Raw genomic sequence first — 8,453 nt, 5'->3', positions numbered from 1 at the left:
TTAAAGTAGATACCAAAAGTTCATAAGCAACTTTAAACAATTTCATTATTTATTTATTTTATGCATTTTACTTTATTGTTTAACTGAAAGTATTTTTATGATAATTTAAGCTCGAGAGTCATTAAAAAAAAAAGTAATAATTATTTATAAAACTGTACTGTAACTGTGGTTTGAAACTAAGGATGTGTGATGATGTTGTGATGATTGTACAAGTAAACTCGTGAGACGGATTAATTACTGACAACAGTTTTTTCGAGGGCCCTATAGAGATATAATTAACAGATCACAACGATCGTGTTTTTATTGTACTTGCCCTGCGTACACTGCAAAACAATGTCTCACAATATCGATATTGTTATGTTGGAAATAGATATTCGTAATATAAAATATTACAAAATATACGCATGCAGTGAACGCACACAGTGTGAGAAGAAATATGATTTTACGTGTCGCTCGTGCTGATTTTTTTTTAACGCTACGTCGAAATCGTTTTTTTTTTCGTTCGGATTTCGAATTGGAGGAAAAATTAAAAAATTGAAAGCGAATACGTTGCCAATTAAAACTGTTTATATCTACAATACAGTCAGACAGATAGGTACATGTATAATATAGGTACCTACACATTTTAATGATTTGAAATGTACATAATAATAAACATTATAATATAGTGTTTCCGTTTGAGTATAATATATTAATGAGCCGTGTTGATTTATATATACATGTATATTATATTATTGTTTATTGCCTGCGTTTTTTACACATTATCTGTTATTATTATTATTGTTTTATTTATTACGAATTGGAAATATTGTGGTTCGACAGACAAGCGGCTTCTGTGAAGTATAGCGTATTTTATTATATTATATTGAGTAAGCACGCGGTAAACGTTAAACTCATATCAAAGGATTAAATTATTATAAAAATATTAGTAAAAATTATAAATGTATACATTGATTAAATACAAACAATAAACGAACATATTATATTATATGTTTAATAGTCAGACATCATAATGGTATAATTGAATGATATGATCGATTAGAGATGAAATACCATCGTTTCCTAGTAATTGATTTTTTTTACGTTATCAAACACAATTCATAATATTTTGCCTTATAATATATTGTGCATGTGTAATGAATCCGTTGTCTAAACATCATAATAAAATAATATTATTCTTTCTTTGAAATTAATTATCCATTTACGTTTATCATAATTGAAATGTTTTTTTTTTTTTTAAATCGGCAAGATCAATGTATAATAGCCTTTAATGATTTTCAGAGAGAACTCTGAGAACTATATTATAACCAATATTATACCATGTGATCTTAAGTCGATATTGATTTAGGACGTAGATATATGTAGAAGTGTAGATAGACTGAAGATTTTTTAATTATGTATACCTTCCATAAGACTATAATATAAGCATGTGTACTAGTGTACCTGTGAAATATTGCCTAGGTAATTAATAATTAATATTGTAACTATTATTGGTAAATATTAGTAACCATCGCATAATAAAACAGTATCTAATAATATTATTACGTTTCTCTTCGTGATGAGCATATGATTATATTATGCTTTATAGTATAATTCAAATGTTATTGTTATTATGTTAGCAGCATTATATTTCATGCAGTAGGAGATATTTTCCATGATAGACTTTTGTCAGCTCCGGATAGGTATATCGATGTATTAAAATATGGAATATAATAATATAATATAGATACTAAAATACTCGGGCATTATAGTTTGAAAGCAGTTGCGATAATAGCGTATCGAATACGTTTGGATCAGCGCTCGTGACAGGACAGGGTAATGTTGGCGTGTGCAAGTTGTGGCGGGAAGGGGGTAGATTCAAATATTCCCATTATAATACGAACTGACCGTACCATTTCAATACGTATTAGTTATATATTATAATAGTCAATAGTCATATTAAATACAGTCTGATTTCTCTCTGCTGCCACCGCCGTCGCCGCCGCCGTGGACGATATAGCATTGCAATGTCCTACTCTACACGTCCGCGTGATGGTCTTCCAGCGACGACACAATGGGCTTAATTTGACAGTGAAGTGTTTTTTCAGAGGAGGGACGCGATGATTGATCGGGCGCGGGAATCACGCACACCGCCGCAAGAAGAATTCCCAATACGTCTACCTATGCCCTATACTTACACTCGGTTCATGTGCGTCCGTGTGCCGTGTGTCTTGTATAAACACAGCTTCGATGGTACTACACACATGCATAGTACGGGTTTCGAATGGAAAAAATAATACGAAGAACCGCTGATCTGGTCGGGAAAGACAAACATGTTTATCGTGGAACATGTTTTCGATATACTGCGTGTTTCGGATTAGTCATATCCGACCGGCCAAACGAAAACACTCGAACCGTGTGTATAAAATAATATTAATGTGTATAATAATATATACAGTACCGCAATATTATAAGAATTCTGAGGACCCGGTGCAACAGTATTTCACACAAGACGCTTCGGCGGGTCTCGAATTATGTATTTTATGTCATACCGCAGCATAAGTCTTGTTAACCCGGCCGGAAAAGTGAATAACCGACGATGGGTAATTGAAACTGAACTGAAAATATGTTGTCGTTTCGTGTCTGCGACGGTTCGTGGCTGCAGGTCGAAAACAGAACAATAACGTAAGACCGCGTTACTTCGGAAACCACATGCATTAACATCCCTAACTATGCTATGTACAGCATGTTATAGATATATAAGGGAAGTATAAAAATCATTTCTATACAAATCTGCGATTGTTCAATGACAAGTTATTTTAGTTGGCTTTAATCTCGCACAGCTGCAGTATTACATTCCTTATCTGTTAATTATAAAATCAGTGTTTGAATTTTTTTTTAATATAAGCAAGTGCCTATATAATAACTGTTTATTTTTCTTTATTGAATTATAATGGAACGTGTAAGCAATTTGCATAAACCGGAACGTCAAAAATTGACAATTATTATAAGTCCCCTTATTTATGTATCCCCTCCAATCTCAAATTAAAATAGCACCGAGGCAAAAAATACTAAATTCGTTTTTGAAAATTCACTTTTATTTATATAATAATGCATAACAATATTTTTAATTCAACATTTTAAAAACTGCACAATTGAATAAAATATTATTATAATCATAATTATTATCGATAATAATTTAAATTGTCCATAAAGGTGCAACAGTACGAAATACGGTTACAGGCGTATATCACGAGCTTATACGCATGAAAGAAAAATAAGTGTCATTCGTGGGCTGCAGCTAGTAAGTTGCTTATCGTACAGTATGACAACCGCTTTTTGAGCAACAATGTTCAAAATACCGAATTGGGTAATGTATACTATTCCATCCAGGCATGTAGTACTAAAGTTATTTGTGAGTATGCTACATATGTGGCAGCTTTTGTCATCAACCCAGGCCCGTAGCCACGGTGGGAAAGGGCGTTGCCCCCTTAAAAATATTAGACAGACATTGTTTTATATATAACGCCCCCCCCCTAAAGTTTGCTTTGCCCCACCAGAAAATTTGGTCTGGCTACGGCCTGCATCAACCCCTCCACCTCCACCTCCTTTCAATTATATAAATTAATAACATATAATTAGTTATTATTTTATTAAGTAGATTTTAAATTATAATAACTTTAACAATGTAATTAATATTATTATAAAGTATATTTATTTACCTAATACATAGTATAATAATACTTCTGCCAGCTAGTTTAAAACAATTTTTGTGAAGTAGGTACACTCATGTTTTTCAGCGCATACTTCTGGTCTCAAGTTTTTTTCTTTAGTATGCTCTCTTTTAAAAATTTGAAAAGTGGGTATGCTCCGCATACTCACGCATACCCTCCACTATACATCACTGATTCCATCGGCTAATAAAGTAATAACTTTTATCGTGTTCATTATATTATGCCAATTGCCAGTCATCTTCAGATAATTCGTTTGAAGTTTTTGGTTTTTATATTGAACTCCAAGAGCCCGATATTTGAGACAACGAAAATTTGTAATACCTATGAAAATGATTATTTCCGTATTTATCTTGACCAAGATGTAAGAAACCAAAAACCTACCCATATAGTAGGTTTGGGCGATTCTTCTGTTATATAAATAAAAAAACAAAAACAATTATCGTACTATAGTTTAAAACTGTAATATATCTACAAAGGTACATATACAATATTTAATAATAAGTGATAATACACAAGTCCTTAATTGTGTTACCTTATATTTCTTCTACAGCTACTGTATTCGTGCCATTTACTTCTCCTTAGTTTGTTTCTTATTTTATTTTTTTAATAGAAATAATGCCGATTAATTTAAGTAGTTTTTAATTTCAAATTGTATCTAAATTTGATTTAAAATAAAATTAATAATATTCAATACGTGATGTTATATTGTGACCTATTGTTGAGAACTATTTATTTTTAAAATTCACAGATTTTCTAAAACGTTATAAATTATAATTAAATATTCGTATGTTCCGTATTGGTTTTTAAAAAAAAATGTCATTGATAAAATCTGATGCTCTAATAGTAATTATATAATACTATAATTTATAATATTTTAATAATCGAGTAGTGTCAAGAAGTGTAGACTGTATAGTAGCTTTCATTGCGTCTTTGGCCGACTGATCATAGTGTCTTTGATAATACATGCCTATTGTGATATAAACTATAGTAGATATGAAATTCTTAAGTTTTACAAATATATGACAGTTATTTTTTTGAATCTTTTATAAATATTGTACTACTATTTTATTCATATAACATATGATTTAAAAATAAGTGCATTACAATTTTCCTACGAGAAAATTATAAGTATTTTTGGTGGATATTGTGGCCTAATCGTTCCTGGCCTTTTGGCAATTGCTCGTGTCCTATAGTTACAACAGAACTTGTGACAATTAAAATATAATTCATTGTCTCATGTGTTTTTTCGGGGCTGCAACACCACGTCGAACAATAACGAATGTGTGTATATTCACCACTGCTACATGGTGTATATACCTACGTCGAGTGGGTAAACCACTTTCCTCCAAAAACTCGTTTACCTCCAAAAAACTATAACCGTGGAGTCAATCGCATTTTTTATAATAGCTTGTGGTGTGACTCCGAGAAAGCTGCAGATGGGTCATGATGAATGTGAAAAGCAATAAACTTAATCTTAAAGTACCAAAACCGTCGGCCGTTGCCCGTTTGTCGTATGTCGGCAAGAATAATCGTTGACGATATACGACGATAATATAATATATTGACGATAGATGTATACAAACACTTTATACCATATTACACCTGTCACCGCATGGTACACTCGAAGGGTTTAAATTAGCTAGTTTTTGGGCGCGTCTAGTGGAAGTATAAAAAATTTGAAAACGTCTCAATTTGCGAGAGACGCTTGAACACGAGTAGGGTTCACCCTCATCATCGAGATAATCGAACCTCACATGTAATATATAATATAATATATATATATATATATATATATATAATATATAATAGTATATGTTTATACACGAAACCCTTGTCCTTATTGTATCCCACTCGTAACCCGTATTATGGGCGAGGTGCCTTTTTCGACAATACATAATATACTGTTATTAAAATCAGAGGTCTGACAGAATAACTTTATTTATATACTTGAGAGATTTTTTTTTTACCATCGAAAAACCACATAATATGAAAGCATACATTATTATGGTACCTGGAGTTCGAGACAAAAAAATGTAGATTATAAATAACAACGATACGCAAGAGATTCACCAAGTAGGCTCACTTACTTGTTGTTCATATAATAATAAATTGATTCAAATTCTGATTTCTAAAATTTTTAGTAGGTTAACTAAAATTATCATATTTTAAAAATAATTAAGATTTTCACGTTATTAAATTTAAGGAATGATGATACGAACTTTTTTCGACTGACCTTGAATTGAGTCCCGCAAATGCTTTTGGTCTATCAGAGTTGAGTCTAGCCAACGTTTTCAAGTTGTTCCAGTTGAGTCCCTTCATTCTACTAGCGTTATCATGCAGGAGACTCCACATGATTGTTGGCTGAGCTAGTAGTCTCCCAAAAAATGTGTGTAAAATAAGAATCATTGTTTATTCTGTTTATGTATAGCCAAATAAAAATTCAAACGAGTAATTTTTTAGTAAATGTCTAGCTATAAGTTCTAACGATAGTAGGCATCGAAGATATGTAAGTATAGTGATATAAAATTATAATAGTTACTAATTAATTATACTTAACTTTGAACAATTTATTATTATACTATTTTATTATAAATAATATAATCCTGTCGTGTTGATCGCAGTCGGCATTAATGTCATCAGCATATGGACATGATACCGACTGAACAGATCCATTCCATATTGTAGCTTTGTAGTAGAGTATACAATACAATTGTTATTTTTCATAAATATTATTTCAATATTGATGCAATATGCTGCCATTGATTTCAGGCTTCCAGTCAATTTAATTAACAAGTGATTAATTGTGGATAAGAAATTTTTATTTTTGATATAAAAATTATTAAATTATACTTAATAGCCAATAGGTATTAGGTAACATATCTTATTAAATATTAAATTATTATACCTACTATACATCACACACGTTATACGTAACATGCATATAATTTCATTCTAATTCTCGTCTGAACGTAGTTCACATAATATAAAGATAGAATAATTGCCTTTTATAAGTAACGCGTTTTTTATTTAACTGGTTTTTTTTTTTTATCGTTTTTTTCTAAATTTTGTTATGTGTGGCATATGCAAATTGCAACATCTTAATCAGATACTATTTTGACTACTGATTTTGTTTAGTCTAAGTAGTGTGCACTATATAAAAACAAATTGTCCATAGGTAGTTGACGTTATAACGAAAATGTCTACCGGTGACAATATAGTTTTGAAAAAAAAAACATAACATGTTATTTATGAACACACACACACATATATATATATATATATATATATATAACCTATCTGCAATAATAATAATCGCGCATAACGATGATAATATATCTTATTCTCTGGGTGTAGTTTTTTGTTTTACCCGTCCGGTGTGCACTAGTTGATTTACGTCTACACGCACGCACACGCACACGTACATAAATACATACAATATACATACTTACACATATAAATTATACATTATACATGTATATATATATATATATATATACATTTATTTAATATATACTTAACGCTTTCGAGAATATACAGGAAACCCGTCTCAGTGCAGCGCTTTTATCGCGGACGACGATCGTCGCTCGGCTCCTCGTAGGCTCCTTCTCGCGATCGCGCGCCGAATCCACGCGACTCACCGCTAATGATGAGTGACCCCGACGTCCTTGGCCGGGTAGATCGTATGTATATTATACTTGTGTATAAATATACATGTGCGGTGGTGATGTGAACGGGTAGGCAGGTCGCAGGTAAGCGTATATATGCACACACGTATAACATATAGGTGTCGGGGGGGGGGGGGTGGCGAGGGGCCGCGTGTACAGGATCGGGTCTTCGTCGTCGTTGTCGTCGTCGTCGTGGGATGAATGAAAGATGGTGGAAGGTGATATGTAAAGACCGTATGTATATAATAACATGTAGGTATATGTGTATGACGTATATATGTACGCGCACGCCGGACACCCAAAATCGATATAGATAGGTATAATATATACTACAGGCACATAGGATAATATATTATATAAATTATGTAAATAATCCAACACATGCACGTTTATATATATATACATATGTGTTTACAAGCATACATATAGCTATAGGTGTAGACGTCTAATTATGTCCGTGCGCGCAATATACTAACGCGTATAATTATTTTTTTTTTTTTTTGGTTTTCTTTTCACGTTTTATGTATTATACGCGAGCGAGCGCACACTACCCGTTTCAGAGATTGTTATTTATTTATACAACACCTGCAGGACCACTATATACTATATCAATTGATAACAATTTATGTACATATAATTTATAAGATATTGTATATACTACATATACACATAATATCTACCGAGACATCATATTATATATATATATATATATATATATATATATATAGGTATATAGTATAATATACACGTCTATATACGTATGCGACTACGTCGTAAATTTAAACGTTATATATACATTTTACCGAAATAAAAGACATTAGAAAAAATAGAAACTTAACCGGAAATATACGTAAACAAATTATCCTATACACGTTTATCAATTATTATTGTTCTTCGTAGCTCCGAAACGAATTGCTCCTTTTCATCGACTATACTGCCCGGAGTGTATACTTAACTTCAAACGGTTATTGCAATATTTATTATTATTATTGTTATACATCCATGCTCGTGTTTGAGACTCTAAGTTATTTTACAAAATATTATCGCAATCACTTATATTTTTCTCCGCAGAACC

Source organism: Diuraphis noxia, unplaced genomic scaffold (genome assembly GCF_037042655.1).
Source record: "Diuraphis noxia isolate RWA-SAM2 unplaced genomic scaffold, SU_Dnox_SAM2 contig0004, whole genome shotgun sequence".
NCBI classification, from domain to species: domain Eukaryota; kingdom Metazoa; phylum Arthropoda; class Insecta; order Hemiptera; family Aphididae; genus Diuraphis; species Diuraphis noxia.
Note: the sequence above shows the minus strand (reverse complement) of the source record.